At 49.1% G+C, this 18,903-nt stretch overlaps 1 protein-coding gene across 1 annotated transcript in view; it reads right to left on the bottom strand.

The window, feature by feature from the left end:
• Window positions 1-18,903, bottom strand: part of PRKCA (protein kinase C alpha) — a 276,998-nt gene that overhangs the window by 154,291 nt on the left and 103,804 nt on the right. The gene's annotated exons all lie outside the window — the stretch shown is intronic.

Raw genomic sequence — 18,903 nt, 5'->3', positions numbered from 1 at the left:
GCTGAAAGCATGTCCACGGCCACATTCTAAGGATGAGTCATAAGGCAGCACCGTGATGCACAAATCAGTCTCACCCGCTGCCTCTCCCCAGGCGCAAAGCCATCCTTCATGCACTGGAGCCAGGAGAAGTTACTAAAGGAAGAGGCTGGCGGGCGTGTTTTATGGATACAGTGTTTCAAAGGGAAGAGAAACATTCTCATTCCCTACTTAATCATTCAAACATTCCGGGTCTTTCATCTCTCTTTCCCCCTTTTCTTAATCCAGCTCCACATACTTATCAAATCCCTTTGGAGGGACAGTTTGTTTCCCTGTATTTGTCCTTTCTATCCCCACTAACCCAGCCACACGATCGTATGTCTCCAGCTAACACTATTTCTACTCTATGCCTCCAAAATCTCACACCCATGTTTTTTCCTAAGAAGAACCAGGCTCTCCCTGCACAGTATAATCTACAGGCAGCACAAAGCCCCACCACCGACTCCAGAATACTCCTTCCCCCCTGCCTGGGAGCCCCCCACCTTCCACGGAAGTCTCGGACCCAGACGTGCCTGGAAGGCCCAGAGGGACATGGAGAGAAGGCTCGTGTGTTTCCAGAGACCCATTTCCACGCGGGTTACCTGAGGGAGAAAGACCCTGAGGGAGGCCTGTACAAAGACCTGGGGTTCAGAACGGATGATCTGAAGGAAGAAATAGAGGGAGGATGGGTGCAGGACAGTAAGAGAGTTTGCGAGAGGCCACATCCTCATAACTTGCATTAGACTACACTGGCATAGCTGGTCTTCGTGATTGTGCTCCTCTCTTCCTATTCCTAAGGTGTAAATGAAATTTTATCACAGCCGTGTGTGGATAGGAGAAAGCATATGCATCATGCAGGGCTCCGGGCTACCCGGTTTCAGGTACCCCCTGCAGGTTTTGGAACATATCCCCCACGAATAAACAGAGACACAGTATGCATAAAAGTTCCCTGTCATCCCAAATTAATGGGGATAAAGCCATTGCGTAGCAAATCCTGACTCCCAGAGAGAACCTACTAAATTTAATAGTTCAACTTTGCTTAGAACAGAAGACTGGCAGCTGAATGTCTGAGAGCTCCCTTTTTAGAGGCTGCCTCTAAATGGCTGCCTTCGTGTGAGATGGCTTTAATTAAATCTTGCTTAGCTGGAAGGGATGGTGAACGGTAACGGCGCCTCCGAACACAATGACAGTGAAATGAAAGTAAGGAAAAACGGAGCTCATACTATATTTGCACGTTAAAAGAAAATTATTGGTTTCACATTTGTAACAGTGAAAACAGTCTTCTCGTGGGATCCACGTTCAAGTTGTATAAAAACAAATCAAATCCACGTGTTTTATCGCAGTCTAAGGAGGGCCATGCTTCAGGCAGCACGCGGATTCGGCCCTAGGCATTTGGTACACACGCCCATAAAACTCTCCACGGAACCCTGGTCTCCCCATTTCTCCTCCCCTCCCCCGGGAGAATCATCGCTAACCTTTTTCTCAGCTCCCTTTCTCTGACGTCACCAAGTCTGACGGATGCTCCCTTTTCTGCGTTTCTCCCTGGTTGGATTTGCAATACATTTTGAAGAAAAGGGCCGAGGGATTAAATATGAGGTGTGAAGGAAGGGGAGCCAAGGGTGGCCCTAGGTTATTAGCCAGGGCACCTGGGCAACGCTGACACCATCATGGGTCTAAGAGGGTGAAACTGAGAGAGTAGAAGAGTCAGGAGAGAGAAGTCAGATCTCCGCACTGGCACGGTGCTCACCTCCGGACTTTCCAGGCGTGGGAACCACCAGACACCCTTTAAAATGTCATTTTTATTTTTTTTTGCATCTATCTATGCCTTCACACATATGGCAGAAGTCAACAGTCCTGAACACGTAAGATCATATCATACATGCGTTGCATTGTTTGCGCATTGTTGACCTGACTTTTCTGTACTTGCAAGAGAAAGAACCCTAAATGTAAAGGGAGGTCTGGTAGGTTGTGGGAAATGAAGGGAAGAGACCAGGAGACAAGAAAGAATTTACCTGGACCTGCGGACTGGCAGCCTGGGAACACGGTCCACAGGAAGGACACAGGCTGCAGGAGAAACGATCCTCTGTGTGGTGTCCACAGGGGGTCCGTTTGGACAAGTGGAGGAGGATGTGCTGGTGGGCCTCCCAGGTGGATGTGTCAGGCAAGCAAGTGGAAGGTCAAGGTAGAGGTGTAAAGACAGCTTGGACTGCGGAGGGGTTTGGGAGGCATCTACGTGGCTGACAGCTGAAGGCAACACAGTGAATAAGGACCCCAAGCCGCCGAGTCGTGGGGAAGCCCACATCTGTGGCTGATGGTGGAGAGGAGGTGGTGGTCTGGGGGGTGAGGCATTGAGCAGAGAGCGGGGCCTGGGGCTGAGGGCAGAAAGAATTTTCAGAGAAGCTCTGACCATCACTGGCCGGTGATGGCCCTGAAGCCACACTCGTGGGAAAAGGCAGATCATGGTGGCAACACATTTGCCAACAGGTGGTTGCTGAACAGCCTCCTTCCTTTTACTTAGTTCCACTATCCCTTATTCTTCAACTCAGATGAAATGGAATAGGCTTTTCTGATACCAACTGTGTATCGGTATATACAGTCATAAAATCTTAATGCCCCCGTAACTGTATTATAAAGGCTCATCTGCTTTATGGAAACAAACAAACAAAAAAATCCCTTAAAGGTAAGTTGATGACAAATCAGGCCAACGTGTTTGAGGGAACATCCTAAGGTTTGATTTTTAAGCAGTGTTTTTGTGCGGATTTCAAAATCACCTGAAGAATCCAACTTTCCTTTTACATCCATCCCTAAAGGCATAGAGCCACGTGACTTGGCAATACTAGCTCCATGTGTGAACACCAAAACCCGTGTGCATTTTGACCCTAAAAAAATACATCACATGCCTTCAACACAAGGGTTCATCACGCCCCTCATACTGGACTGCAATATATTTTTAGAGACTTTATTTCTTTAAGAGCAGTTTAAGGTTCGCAGGAAAATTGCATGGAAGGTACAGAGATTTCCCGTGTATACGCCCTGTCCCCACACGTGCACAGCCCGCCCCGTGGTCAACACCATCACCAGAGGGTACATTTGTTACAACTGATGAACCTACAGTGATACATTGCAATCGCCCAAGTCCACAGTTTACATCACTCTCACTGCATTGTTTTTATAAGTCTTTTCCTTTTGCCTGGGATGACTTTGCTGGGTTCGTGAGAGACCTGCAAGGCACTAGGGCAGCGGTTCTCAACCTGTGGGTCATGACCCCTTTGGGGGTCGAACGACCCTTTCATAAGGGGTCGCCTAAGACCATCGGAAAACACATATATAATTACATATTGTTTTGTGATTAATCACTATGCTTTAATTATGTTCAATTTGTAACAATGAAATTGGGGGTCACCACAACATGAGGAACTTTATTAAGGGTCGCGGCATTAGGAAGGTTGAGAACCACGGCTCTAGGGGAACAGGACTTGCTTCTGGGGCTCCCAGGTGGCTCACGTCTCAGAACACAGGCCTGCCTCCAGCATGAATGCCCGGCCCGAGACAGTTCTCTCCTCCCCCTGTGAACTGCATGCTACTCTGAGCCCGTAACACTGACCCGCACCACCCATGCAGACCCATGGAAGGGGAGGGCCTTTCAGTCTGAAGCAGCAACGAACAACAGCAAACTCATAAACCAAGGTTCTGTTCACACCTCCAAAGGGAAAGATAAGCGCCCACAAAGATGATGGCTGACTAAGCAAAAAAGTGATTTGAACACGAACTGAGGGTATGAAATGGAAATTGTGAAATTTCAAATACATCTGGGGCATCTGTAAAGACTCATTTGGTCATGATTATAAATGAGTTTAATAAAGTCCAAACGCTTAAAGGGTTCAATATCGAAGTGTAACCAGAAGCCCTAAATGAAAACCACTGGCGCTTTTCTTAATATGGCGTGTTTAACATCCTGGCTGGTATGTGCAATCACATTCATAACAAGTGTGTGCACGGTGCCTGCTGATGACAGAAAGTCCCGTCTCAGTCTTCAGGGGGGAGGCAACGGAGGCTCCCACACAAGCATAAACCCACCCGGAAAACACACACCTGGAACCCCAGGAGCCCAGGAGCCCAGAGACATGACGTGTAGCACTCGCCTACATGGAGGACATCACTCATTTACAAGCAGGAAACATGGCCGAGGGCCCGACGATAACAGCATCAGACAAGACTTCCGAAAGAACCTGCCGTGGTGGTTTTCAAACTGGAAGCCTTTTGGGGGTCTGGGTAGGTGAGTAACAAGGTTACCCCCCTTCCTTGCCTCTCTTTCTTCTTGTTTAATCCCTGCTTTAAGCGTAAGCCAAAGTGTTGATATCCTAGCAGCCTCACCAACAGTCAACATCCTTAGCACATACTGGGTCAGTAAACAAACCATCTGGTTACAAGCCGAAGGTCAAGGGTGAAGCCAAGAGCTGGGCCCCCCTTTACACAAGTCCCTGGGGTGCTCCCAGCAGAAAGCCAGGGAGGCTGGCAGACGTGAGAGGCCTTTGAGTTTCATGAAGAACGAGCCTTTGGGGCATCTGCTTAGCAGAGATGGTGGAACCCACCAAAGAGACAGTGGGCACCCTGAAAGCAGTGTCTAGGAACAGGTGTGCCTGCGGGGTGAGGCCAGAAGTCAGGAGAAGAGGGGAGACAAGCCTGGGAGAGAGGCAAGGGGAGAGCGGAGAGCGGAGCCTGAAACCTGAAGGCGGGAGCATTTCCAGGTGGGAGCCGTTTCAACAGTGCCCCTCTCACAAGAAGCCCGAGGAAGGTGACCGAGGTTAGTCTGTTGGGTCAGGGGCTGGAGGGTCATGTCACACAGAGGTCATGGCTTGGCAGTGGTAAAATCAGAGGAACACGATGCAGGAGGCAGGAAAGAAACAGAGGCAACGGGTAGAAAACTTTCGGTTCAGTTCAGTTCTGGCCAACAGCCCTGGCCAGGGTGGCTCCGTCGGTTGGGTGCCGTCCCCTGCACCGAAAGGCTGCTGGTTCGAGTCCCAATCAGGGCACATACCCAGGTTGCAGGCTCGATCCCAGGGGGTGGGGTGGTGGTGAGAGAGTGGTGGGGGGGTGGGGAGGAGGTGCAGGAGGCAGCCAATCAATGTTGCGCCCTCACCTCAATTTTTTTCTCTCTCTCTCCATCCCTCCCCTCTATCCTTCCCTCCCTCCCTCCCTCCCTCTCTCCCTCCTCTCTCAAAAAAATCAATAAAATATTTAAATTCTGGTCAACAAATAGTTACTGACAGCAGCTACATCCCACCTATGGCAATAGGCCCTGGTGATGATGGTCAAGATCAATTCGGCTCAGGTCGCCCCACGAGCTTTGAGTCTAGTTGAGAAGAGAGTCACAAATAGATAACTTCACGGTCAAGAAGGAAGCCTGGCCTGTGGGCTGTGAGTCCAGGGAAGGGCTCTTACCCCAGCCTCCAGTTCACGGAAGGCCTGTGGCAGAAAGGACGCCCTTGGCCAGGCCGAAGGAGGATACAAGTCCGGGGAGGTTTCCCACCTCGTCGGGACGGCCATGGGGCAGTCTGCAGCAACACCGGTGTGAAATTATGAAAACAGGCCTGGCCGCCTCATGCAAACCACGGGGCAGGTAGGAGGTCAGAGGAAAATCACGCTCTGGTGGAAAGAAATGTGATTCATATCGACCAAGAAAATACTACCTTGGGTCATGCTTCACAGAGGAAATTATGAAGTTGTTCCAAATGTTGTCATAAACACTCTCATTTCAGAATCCAGTGTGATGTCTATTTTATTTGTTTTAGTCACATGATTGCCAAGCTCCTGCGGGTGCGTGAGGGGAAAAGTGTTCCATCCGTAATGTCCTGGATTGGTGTTATTTCAGTCGATGATGGGATGGGGGTGGGGACTGTCTCAGAATTGAAAGAAGGATGTTAACGTTTAGTTACAAATGCGGGGCATCCCGAAAGTGAACATGGGCCCTGTCCGGTGGCTCAGTGGTCAGAGCATCAGCCCTCACACTGAAGTGTCGAGGGTTCAATTCCCGGTCAAGGGCACATACCTGGGTTGTAGGTTCTTCCTGCCCTGGTCGGGTCGGGATGCATGCGGGAGACAACTGGTCAATGTGTCTCTCTCACTCTCTCTTTTTCTCCTTCCCCCTCCCTCCCTTCTCTTCCACGCTCTCAAAAAATCAATGGAAAAAATATCCTTGGGAGAGGATTAACCAAAAAACAGTACAGCATTGCTTCTAAAATTATAGGGCGACCACAAAGCCATGGTGATTTTTAATTCTTAGCGATAAATACGTGAACCAAGTTTCCATAAATAAAATGCTTTCATTTTCTTCAGATTACATGGGGCTTAGGCGACAAAATCTGTTCGCATTATGATGTAAATTTTTACCCGCGTAGCAGCATTTCCCTCTGCTTATCTTGGAGAACAACTTAAAAGAAGCCGTAATCCACTAATTACCTCCCTTTTATCCAATATGTTGGGAACCAATAAAGCACCAGGGATGTGGAACACAACATAATTACAAGGCAATGAGGCCAGAAATTTCCAGAAAGGAAATGCGAAGGTGTCCAAGGGATCCCGATGCCCACGGGGAGCACGGGGAACAAGGGGAACAACCGGGGAGGCCTAACATAAAGGGGCCAGGGGAGTGTTCATACATAGAAGGACACGAGGCGCGGAGAGCAGCAGGGAGGCAACGAAAAAAATCAGCCTCGCGGAACAAACAGGGCACTTCCAGTCAGCCCGCCAGGCACCACAGGCAGAGTCAGTGCTTATAACTATGAGTAGTGGTTCAGAATTTTAAGACCAAACTGCTTTTTCATCTACACTTGCACACGTGTTTTAAAAACTTACATTTGTCAATAATCGTCATGGAGAGCCATCCGGTAATTTTAAAAAAATGTGTGTGTGCTTTTTGTTTTTGTTTTTTTTGCCCCCATGGGGAAGAGTGTGCTAAGGATACAGACCAAAGCCGTGGAGGGATGGTGTCTGAGATGGTGTCTAAGAAGATTTCATTGCACTTTTCTTTCCTTTTATTCACCTCTCTTTTCTAATTTCTTCAATCATTCGTGTAGTATCTAAAAATATGACTTTAAAGATGATATTCCTAGTAACAGGCTGCAAGATCCCAAAGTGATTTCCAAATCATCACCCTAAAAAAATAACCATAGTACATATTTAGAATTGAGTGTGTTCTGTCATTCGGTACGTCCATCAGGTATTTTGTACGGTTCCGAGACTCAGGCTGCTGGGTGCACAGAAACAGAAACTAGAAAACAGAACCGGCAAGCGCTTCAGGACAGTGACTGAGACCAGCAAAAGGGGGTGGGGGGGAGGCACACAAAAAGGAACATCTCATTGTTGTCCGCTTAAAAACTTGTCATTTTGCACACCAGCAATTCCGCACTCAACAATTAATTAAGAGAAAATGACCAGAGATGTGCATAAAAATGTGGCACGGGAGATGTTTAAAACAGCATTATAGATAATGTCAGAGAGCTGGAAAGCAGCTAAGAATCCAACAATGGGAATTATGTTACCAGGTGTCCATCCGAGATACTCCTATGTGAGCCATAAAAGCTGTAGTAAAACTATACTTAGTTGTTGAAACTACTCAAGCTGTTAATGAGGCAACCACTAAGTTGGTAGAGCTGGCTGGTTTGAGCAAGACTCACTGTGGGAAAGGCCTGCTGAGTCAGAGAGTGGGGAGGGACTGCTGACAGGTTCTTTCTGGGGCGATGACAATGCTCTGAAATGGACTGTGTTGATGGGTGCCCAGCTTTGAAAACACTTTAAAAATGAGTGCATTGTGTATGATGTGAATTATATCAAAGTTATTTTTGAAACGCTCAAAATAAACAGAAACAGTATCACACCCCGGATAATTCAATAACCCTTTGGTGGGCCTTGCTAAGCGACGTCCCTGAATAATGCTGACAGCTCATACCGCTCACCTTTATGCTTTCTTTCTGAATTTTAAATCATTTTCTCAACATTGAAAGGATGTATTTTTATTCCTTTGGAGATTTCTGTGTTTTCTGGACGAAGCGTGGGCCTCTGACGTGGTGCTGTTCTGACACCCAGAGCACGTTCTCGGGGGTGGGGGGGGTCTGGGCAGTGTGAGCCCAGCACAGCCTCTCGGTCTGGCAGGACCAGAGTGCAGGTCCCGTGCCATCCTCCCCCCGCCACTCACCAGCCATGTGATCTTGGGCACTTTCCCTTCAAAACCTCAATTCTCTCCAACTCTATGGGGGACATGAACGCCACCGACCTCCCCAGGTTGTGAAGGGCCAGGCAGGGCGGTGTAAATTAAGCTCCAGCCCAGATCTGAGAGGTTGTGGGCATCCACAGATAACTCTTTTACCCTTTCACCAGACTGGAGAGAAAGGAAATTTATTTTTAAAAAATACACATCCTTTTAGGGGGTTCCAAAATAACTTGAAACTAGTGACTAGATTAAGGGAAGAGAAAAATGGAAAGACAGAATCCAGCTGACATGGAAATCAATGAATGGAAGACACAAAGGTAGCCTGGGCCTCAGGCAACTGCAGCCTCCACAGGCCCATGAAAAGGTAGCTCTTCCTACTTCCTATGAAATAGAGGGAAAGCAAACTGGGGGGATGCGAACGGCCACCACGCAGACTGGGAGGTGATCAAAGCCAGATGCTGACAGAGTCTCAGTGCAGCCGGTGCCTTGGCTGATGTCCTCACAGCCCCTCACAGCCTCCCTCTGAGCCCAGGGCCTCCCCTCACCCAGGCCCCTCAGGAAGCCTGGCCAGGACAAGGGGAGGAGGTGCCCTGGTGCAGAGAGGCACAGGCCCCAGGGGACCAGCGAGCAGAGCCTGGGCCTGCCCTGTACTCAATCTGGACAGCTGAAGGCTGCAGAAGTGTGACCCCTGTCAATCTCAGGAGGTCAGCTGCCAAGGTCGTCAGAAGCCCTGGCCTCTTCCAGTCCAGGCGTGGGGGGAAACTAGGCAAGATGAAACAAGGACCACCACAGCAGGAAGGAGGGTTCCTCGCCAACACACATTCCTTTAAATCCTCATCGAGAGCCACCCAAGTCTCTCCTTCCCCAACCCAACTCCATGCCCATTCATGTCTGCAGTGCAAACACCTGCATCTGTGACAGAAACTCCTGACCGGCAGGTGAGAGCAAATGCATCCATTCTGGACGTGTGTCGACAGGGAGGCTGCCTTATGCAAGGTGCAGGTCGGTAACTGGCTTTCCCTTCCAGACTTGGGGGATCCCACAGGAGGCAAGGTTCTCAACTGGGCAGGAAACAGGAAACTGGGAAACACAGGATACTTCCTGGCTGATCAAATTAGAAGCCCAAAGAAAATTCCAAAGCTAGACAAGGCTGGTTCTAAAAACTGGACCCTATCGATAAGACACTGAATAATAAGCAGAATTCAAATTCCCACATCTGGCCTCCAAACTACACAGAGTGAGAGAGAGAGCAAGATCAACCACAGTACAGATGAAAAGACGGAGGCATTTTACCTGATACAGTTAAGCATGTCGTATGGCTGCCAGAAGAACTACTGGACGAGGCTGCATTAACAGAGGTATTACCATCTAGAATGGAGGAGGTGAGAATTCCACACAACTCCTTCTTCCTCCTGAGACATGGCTTGGGGTTTCAAGGGCTTTCGTTACTGTGGTTCCAGTCTCTCTCTGGTTTAGGATGTCCAAAGACAAGCAAGATGGTGAGACTCAGAATCACATCCTAAAATGAAGGGGCGTGAGGGGGGAGAGGGGGGAAGCTGCCTGAAAGGGAAGACAGCCTGCAACTCAGCTCTTTGCAAATACTTGAATGTCTGGTATTTGCAGGAAGGATTAAGCTTGTTCTGTTTGTCCCCAAAGGGTGGAAACTCTATAGGACTAAAGAAAGTGACTGGGTATCGCATTTCTGCTAACTATAAGAGGGGATGAGGTAAGGGCTGTATGAAAATGAAGGTGGCTTGCGGGAGGACTGCGAGGTCACCGAGCTGGTTGCTTGGGCCGAGCCTGGAAAACTGCTCTTTGTGAATACCGGGGAAAACATTCCGATACTCCGCAGGCCCCAGATGACACACGGACTTTACAGTTAGTATGGCCACCCGAAACCCTCAAACAGCCAAATTCAACCAGAGCCACTAACCGCAGCGATCCTAGCTCTCACAGTTGTACTTACTATTCACCATGCCCTTCAGTGGAAAGAAATGAACTTCCGGTACAAGAACACCCGCCCAAAGGAGACTTGAGAAAAAGCGGCTTTGCTTTCAGGGATGGGACAAGGCCTTCAGCATGTCTGAAAGCTCAAGGCTTCGAATGTGGGCCGGGAAGCTGCCAACGTGGCCCTTTTCCACCCGCTGTATTCCGGCTAGCAAATGCACAGCGTGGCCTCGACGCACCACCACCCGGCCGTTTCCCAGGGGGCAGCGGAAGTGTCCCTTTCCGATTTGCATAGCAACGGTAGCCTTTCCACGGGCCCCACGGCCTGCTCTGCTGATCAGATGCCCGTGGAGACGCCTCGCTGGGCCTCAGGCAGGGAGCACGCTGCTGCAGGCCAGGGCCGGCACCGAGCAGTGCGTAAAGCCCTCAGGGGTGCACACCAATGCACACAGACAGCACTGTCACTGGGGGTCTTTGCTGATGTCGACGGCATCACTGGGGTCCCGATCTGGAGGTGCTGCTGCGGGAGGATCTCTAAATTTTATCGCACGCTGTTGGGTCACTGGGCCTGGGCTGGTCACAGGAGAAAATAAGGAACAATAAGAGTAAGTCCCCATAATATGCTTACTACATAAGTTCACGAAGGGCGAGGAGAGAGTGCGGCAGAGAAGCAAACCGCGGAGTCACACAGTTAATGCCGGGGAGGGGCGGGGGCTGACTTCCCAACCCGCCGGTCTGGCTCTCGGGCTCAGGTTTCTACCAGGACATGGCAGCAGCTCCTGGGGCCCTTGTTTTTGGCGTTGCTATGGTGATTATTGGGCTCTGGTTCTCCCTCCCGTCATACTTGGGTTTGAACAACAGTAGGACGGTAAAGGACTGGCCGGGCAGAGAACTCCATGGTTACTGAGGGTCCTGAGAGCAAGGGGTTCCCTTTCCGAAGGCGGGTGCTCCGGGGAACATGCCAGGACCCAGGGGTGAAGACAGATCCTGAGCCGGGCAGAGCAGCTCCGGCTGAGAGGAACAGATGGGTAGCAACCCGGGATGAGCCCATGCAACGCCCCCAGGTGTGGCGAGCAGGCAAGGTGACAGGGAAGCCCGAGGCCAGGGGACAATCAGAGAGGATGTGGGCCCAGGGCAGACGGCAGGCACAGGCACCAGAGCCTCAGGGACCCAGCGCCAAGGTGTAAGCACTGGGTCGCGGGTGTGGGTGTGTCCGGCCCACCAGTGCGGTCAGAGAGGAATCCCTGCGCTGGAACAGGAGGGAGGGAGGACGGGGGAGGAGAGGCAGGCAGTTGTCCAGCTCCGGCCAATGTGCGCCCCAGTAAGAAAGAGGAGGAGGAACCGAGGGCTAAGCCCCGACTCCAGCCTGGCAAACACAGGCTGCCTCGTTCACCACTCGAACCAGGCGAGCCCAGGTCCAAGCCTCAGACAGTGGCAGAAAAAGCTACCGCCTCTTAAAAAGGCGCCAGTTTCTCTGAAAATTTAAAAATGACCTACAGCTGTTGCCCACGTAACCCAATCCTCACCCTGCTTTTCATCAGGGATCCATGCGGCATCCCAAAGAGGCTGGACCTCGATTCCAACAACCTCCTTTGCACGAGGGTGCGGGGGAGGGGGGCGGGCACTGGGGTGGAGGCCCTGACCCATTTTTGATGGAGTCTTGCTCATTGGAGACATTCACTGCCAGCGACTGGCCTAAACTGCTGACTCTTCACTTCTCGGCAATTGAGCACTAAACCCAGGGAGGAAATACCAGGTCAATTTTGTGGGAACACCTGATAATGCAGTTCTGTTCCTGACAAAAGAGAGGAAATTGGAGAAATGCTAACAGGGCTCGTGGGCTATCGGTAATGATATCGGCTGGTTCCACCCTGTTGCCCTCAGCGAGCACTCACAGGGTATCTGCACCTGGCTGGGTGGGCTGTGAGCAGGGGTGCCTGCCTCCCCTGGTGACCACAGCCCCGGGAACCAGCTAGGCCAAGCTCAGGGCTTCTAGACGCTACCACCCCACCCGGGCTCCAGGGGTGGCTTCACTGGCTGTTAACCCAGTTTCAGCTTCATCGATCGCACTGTTTGATCCAATTCTGATGCTCCTGCTTCCTCATCTTTCCCCTCTGAATCCTGCGGAGGCTTTCTATAGGTGTTTGCCCCACCCCCACCCCTGAGTGGGTCACGGGGGCCCTGAAGGTGAGCCACTTTCTCTCCGGAGGTCAAGTCCAACTCTGCCACACCTTTTCACGCAACCAAGCAGGGACAGGGAGGGCCGCACAGCAAGACATGTTCCCCTCCGAGGGTGTAAGAAATCAGATTGCCATTCCAGCTCCCCGTTTGTTCCAGCTTTAAAAAGTAATTTTCACTGTTCCACGTGCAGAAAAACATTCATTCGATTTGTCAAACTGGTTCAGACTCAAAGGTGTGAAAATGAGGTTTAGATTTGCTCTCCCCTATAACCACAGCGGGCTGAGGGTTCTGCTCGTGATGACAATGTTTTCCTGCGACAGTCCGATCTATACCCATTGTTGCCACTCAATTCCGTTCAATATACCTTTACTGGGCATCTATTATGTGCCAGACACTGGCCGCGCAGGAGAGATGAATAGCCTCAGGGGACTCAGGAGCTAATTAGTAACAGACACAATGCCCGCTCACCAATGATAAACACTCCCCTGGAGTACAACTTGCAATTACCCTCCAACACACCGCCTGAGAACAGAGCTGGGAATGTATCTGATACAGAGCATCCAGTCTTTCTTGGTGAGGTATGACTTGAGGATGCCACCCACGTAAAATTAACTTTGCTCTGGCAAATGCTACTTGCGGGAACAAAAACACTAGGAAAATGAACTATCTCAGCAAATGCAAAATGAGTCTGAAGTTTCAGAAATTAGAGAATATGGCCAAAATCAGATTGAAGTTCACTCATTCAATTTTTCCTCAGGCTGCAGAACTCATAGAACAGCATGTGCAAACGGCACAAAATAAACTAAAAAAATAGGGACTGTGTACAGGTCAGACGTAAGATTTAGAAAAGGGTGGGCTTTCTCTCCCGCGCTGTGTAATTAACAAACACTCGGGTACAGCTGCTCCGTGCCCAATCAGCCCAGGAGGCGAGAGCTGACCAGGGGGCTGCTTTTTACGTTTTAATTCACTCCCTTTCCTCTTCTACTCGAGTATTTGACATTTCTTTCAGAGCTTCACTGCATCGCCTTTGCAGTCTCCCTGATAATTAAACCCTAAAATATCAAGTCCTTCAAGACCGTTTCAAAAGGGCAATTGTCGGTATTGAAGTGATGAGCTCATGGTACCCTTTAAGTAAGTATGAGCTGTGTGATGGGCGGGGAATCACCAGGTCTGCACAGAACAGGTCCCGAGAGCCAGCTGGGGCCCGAGGGGGGGCTCCGCCTGTGGTTGTCTCCGCCCTGTAAAAATGCAAACTGGTTCCAGTCCGTTAAGCATCAGCTCGAAATATGTCAGGGGAATTTCTTTCTTGGCATGTGACTCTGAGGTTTCATTTTTGTGGCCTCTTCCTGGGACATACAGCCAAACCTTGTCATTTTTCTCCCCTAAAGCAGAACCCATTCAAACAAACGAACAAAAAAAAATCAAGAAAAAAAAGAACACACATACAGCATAACGCATCAATGGACAGATACACTTAGTGAGGATTACTGACTAAAAGAGCCTATTTTTCCAGATAGGCTGAAAGTCATCTTTCAGATTATCAACAAGCCCTAGCCGGTTTGGCTCAGTGGTTAGAGAGTTGGCCTCTGGACTGAAGGGTCCCAGGTCTGATTCCGGTCAAGGGCACGTACCTTGGTTGCAGGCTCGATCCCCATCTCTGGTAGGGGTGCGTGCAGGAGGCAACCGATTGATGTGTCTCTCTCATATTGATGTTTCTCTGTCTCCTCCCTCCCTTCCACTCTCTCTAAAAGTCGATGGAAAAAAATATTCATTAAAATATTAATAGCCACGAAAATAAATTAATCAGCCTTCAGACTGAAGGGTCCCAGGTTTGATTCCAGTCAAGGGCACCTGCCCAGGTTGGGAGCTTGATCCCCAGGAGAGGGCGTGCAGGAGGAAGCTAATCAATGATTCTCTCTCATCATTGATGTTTCTATCTCTCTCCCCCGCCCCCTTCCTCTCTAAAATCAATATAAAAATATTTTTTAAAAAATAGCTAAACTAACAGTTCTCTCTAGGCCTTGAAGTTTATGGGCACTCACATGGATCCTGACTCTTTGATTTCCTCTAAGACTCTGGCTATTGGGCCTTGGCACTTAGCACCACTTCCAGAGTTTTTCTCTTTTCAAAATACCCCAGGAATTCTTGTACTTAGGGGCTGGGAGATTTAACCCAATGGATCACACGTGTCTGTCAGAGACAGCATAGCAGCCACTTACCTGCACATGTATGTATGTGCAGGCAGCTGCTGCTTCTACTTCCAAATGCTTCATCGATAACTCAAGTGACAGAATCTGGCAGCTTGGTAAGCACATAACGTAAACTATGCTTGAAAAGGTTTAATAGCCCAGTGACTCTCCAATATACAAAAGCATACCATTCCTACGAGCCCATAAAGATTACACAGAATGATAGATCCATTGCTCAACAGGTACCTGGACAGAGATAGGTAGTCCAGTGCTGTCATCCTTACGCCTAGACGGAACAGATCCTCATGCCGGCGACAGAGCAGAAAGAGAGGGGGCGATGAGTTCCAAGCAAGCCCTCTGTCTTCAGCAAATTGGCTCACAGCTAAGCACCTGAAACCCATGAAGAAAGGGAGTGCACGCCTCCCGCAGCAGGCTACCACCAGGGGGCGCTCCCAGTGGCCTGGCCCCACAAATGCAGGAGGTCCTGGCAGGGGAAGCTGGACCATGTGGGGCCCATGAAGATTCTAGAATACCATCCTTTTTGGAGCTGACTAGGACATCTACCTTGAAAGTGAAGTTCCCAAAGAGAATGAAGCTGAATTACTTCCCCTGCCAGGAAAGGAGAAACAAAAGCAGAACTTTCTGAACAGCAGGCTAGATAGGAATGGTAATTTAGGAAGGTCGGAGGAGTGGTGAGTGGCAAGCCTGCTTCTCTCCCCGACAACACCCAGGGGGAGTTCCCTTTGTCTTTAGTCCTTCTCCCTCTCTTCTTTTCTCCCTCCCTTCCTATTTCCTCATCTCCCTCCCTCCCTCTGGGGCCTACTCTGGGGTCTTGCTGTACTTGGGTTTCAGAGCACATCCTCCACTTGAAGAGCCAGAAGGACAACGCTGGCATTTATTCCCGGTCAGCTTATCGGGGAAAGTGCACCAACAAACACATCAGAAAACGAGCAGCAAGGACAGCAGGAAGCTTGTTTCTCAGCCAGATACGCTCTGTCACTTGTAAATGTGTCGGACCTTGGGAAAAGCATGAATTATGATTTGCCCTCAAAATATGCATCCGCAGGAACAAGTCAGTCAGCGGATTGCAAACTGCTGCATGAGATAACAAATGTGAGCTGCTGTCAGCCTGAGACCCAACAAGCCACCCCAACAGGACACGGACCTCCTCAGCTACAGCCAGAGAGACCCAACCAACCACCCCCAGGGGACACGGACCTCCTCAGCTACAGCCAGAGAGACCCAACCAGCCACCCCCAGGGGACATGGACCTCCTTGGCTGTATGGTAGACACTCACTGTGCTGTGGCTGGGAGAGTAATTGCCAGGACGTGGAGACAACGAAAAGTAGGTTGTTTCCTTCTAGTTCACTAAAAAAATAGAGGAGGTTGGTGCATATTCTTTCCCGATAGGTAACTACATAGTATAGACCTAGTCAAGGGAAAAGTCACTCTACAGTTTTCATATCTGTAAACCAAAATGCACCAAATGGAAAAGATGTACTTATTTGAATAACTACTATTCCAGAGACACGGCTTCGCCTTGTGTTTTAGCGACCAGAAGGAAAAGAAGTGTCGACTCGAGAACACAGTTCCTGAAAGCAGCTAATAAGTGGCTATAGGAGTCAGCAAAAGGAGCACCGTCTCTGGGATGCCTGCTTCCAGGGCCATGGCACACCAGCAATGAGACATAACTCTAAGGAAGTCGGTTAGTGTCACATCAACACTCACCAGAGCAAAGTGAAGTTTCACAAATAAAAGCACAAATACATTGCACGCTGACGCTAAAACGCACTAGTGCAGAATACTATTCATTACAGGGTTCTTTTTTTCTGCAAAATAACATGTTTTCCCAGCTGAAGCTAGCCATTCTTCAAGTATTTTGCTCACGATGAAATCCAAGCTATCATTTAGTCAAAAGTCCCCAGTTATAGATGAGGAAAATGAGGCAGTCAACTCGCCGTATTATAATGTAGTGGTTCTCAACCTTCTGGCCCTTTAAATACAGTTCCTCATATTGTGACCACCAACCATAAAATTATTTTCGTTGCTTCATAACTGTAATGTTGCCACTGTTATGAATCGTAAGGTAAATATCTGATATGAAGGATGGTCTAGGCAACCCCTGTGAAAGGGTCGTTCGACCCCCAAAAGGGTCACGACCCACAGGTTGAGAACCGCTGTTAATGGGAGTGTTTATAACTCTCGGTGAGCTGCAAGAAATCTGGCTATGGAACGTGAAACTAGAATACTGTTAACGTCGCCCCATTCCACACACTGGTATCCATGAGACCCACTCATCATGACGGGTTGCACCACGCTATGGCCCAAACGCCAGCTGGTAGACCCCTCTATGAAAAGCTCTCTCCACAGCCCCATCTGTGAACCCGTGCAAGACGTGGTGTCAGCATCCTTCTCTAAAGTGCTCAAAGAAAGAGGAGAATAAGGAGCTACTAAATGAAGAGCCATTTCTATCATACATGTTTTGGGGGGAAAGAAACCATCAGCAAACAACTCTATTGTAGGTTCCTTCTGAACGTGGGTGTAGTTTTGCTTTCATCTAAAAAATTTCTTCTAACTTTTAGAGAACAAATATACAATGCAATAGACACACACATAAACATGTCTTGCTATGATGAAAAATGAATCATTCCATCATTCCACAGTATCGAATGGCAGGCTCAAACTTAAACTGAGGACATGAGTAATTTTTGGCCCTTTTTTTTTTTTAATGAAGGAAGAGGCCACAGTTCAAATTCCCATATTGACTTCCCTTTCTTGACCTCAGTGTGAAGGCCCTACTTGTGGTGTCCTGTACCGGAAGAGAAGGAGAAATAAGGTTGGCTTAATGTCTATAATTAAGACGTCTAGATTCTATGTGCAACACTTACCAATTGTCAATAGCTGAGATTTCATCTTTGATTCATTTTTAAAGCTTCACTGTGGCCAAAACCCGGTCAATAACACACAGCAAAGGAGCCTGTCTTGTTCTCAGGGGAGGAAAAAGGCGTGGGGCGGAGGGGTGGGGGGGGAGAGAAATGCTCCCCAGAATATCTTTGCCCTCCCCCCCACCTCAACTCCACAAGACCAGACCCAGAAGCCTGGGGGGAGGGGCATTTGTTATTTGGCACGTGACGTTCAAAAGTACTTGGATGTGCTTTTCTAAAGACCAAACATATTAAGACCTAATCTCAGAGAAGGCTGCATGTTTCAGTCATCACCCCGCTTCTGCAATAAACCCCGGGGCAGGCCCTAGGGCACGCGAAGCCTTTCGCCGCCGCTTCGCTGATCTGCAGCACCTCCCACGTGTCCGATCCTGGGAATGATGTTCTGCTTCACAGCGAAGGAGACACTGGAGCCTGGTGGTGTGCCCGTCACCTGGCAGGTTGGCACAACACCAGCAGTGACACTCCAAGGTGCAGCCCAGCAGGTTCTTGGCCTCAGCAGGAGGGATCGCTGGGAGGGCAGGATGAGGTGTATTCCATTCGACCTCAACAGCACCAGAGGCCAGAGAGGGATGTAGGGGCTTCTCCCACCTGCATTGCTGAATTCAGAACCAACAGGTGCCCGCAGCACACATGCACAAGTTTGAGGGGTGGGGTTAAGGGATGAAACAGGTGGGCCTGGGGGTGATGATTTGCCTTAGCTCACCAACCCTGTATGTTAATTGTGTGTGTATAAACATATATACACAAGATACTTACACAAGATATTTACATACTTAAAGTGTTTAAATGAAAAAATCTCAAGGGAGCTAAAGAAAAACACCCTTATGTAGTAGTAAGAACCATGATGTCATGGTTAAGAACCATGACTTCAGTTATGCAGATCATGAATATATACATGCATACATACACACCCACACACCATGCTCAACTCTGCTGGGTATTTCTAAGTCCACAATCAATAGTCTTCATAGATTTCATTTACAGAATTTATTCTGTGGCATGCTCATTGGTGCTAACAATGCCCATGCCTTTGGACTGACTCAGAAAAAAACTAACCACAATATAACACTGTGAACTTCATATTTCGAAAAACGCGTGAGAAACAGACAGAAAGGCAAAGGTTAATTTAAAAAAAAAACACAAAAAACAACTTTGCAAGAAAAGCCGGCACCCAGTGAGCAGGATGGAAAGCTGCTCTCATGAATGATTTATCCGTGAGACTGCGGATGGATTACTCAGGCCACTGACGCGAGCCTCCTGCACGTGTTCCGTGTTCTACTGACAACCTGAGGGGGGAGGCGATTGCCAGGAAGCAGGTGGAGAGCAATACTTACACACCGAAAGAGAAGAAAACAAAAACAAACAAAAAAGCCCAGCAATATCCCAAGTAATTATTTGTTTAAAGCCCAAGGGAAT

The sequence above is a fragment of the Myotis davidii genome, unplaced genomic scaffold (assembly GCF_000327345.1).
Source record: "Myotis davidii unplaced genomic scaffold, ASM32734v1 scaffold69, whole genome shotgun sequence".
NCBI classification, from domain to species: Eukaryota; Metazoa; Chordata; class Mammalia; order Chiroptera; family Vespertilionidae; genus Myotis; species Myotis davidii.
Note: the sequence above shows the minus strand (reverse complement) of the source record. Positions and strands in the feature narration are given on the sequence as shown.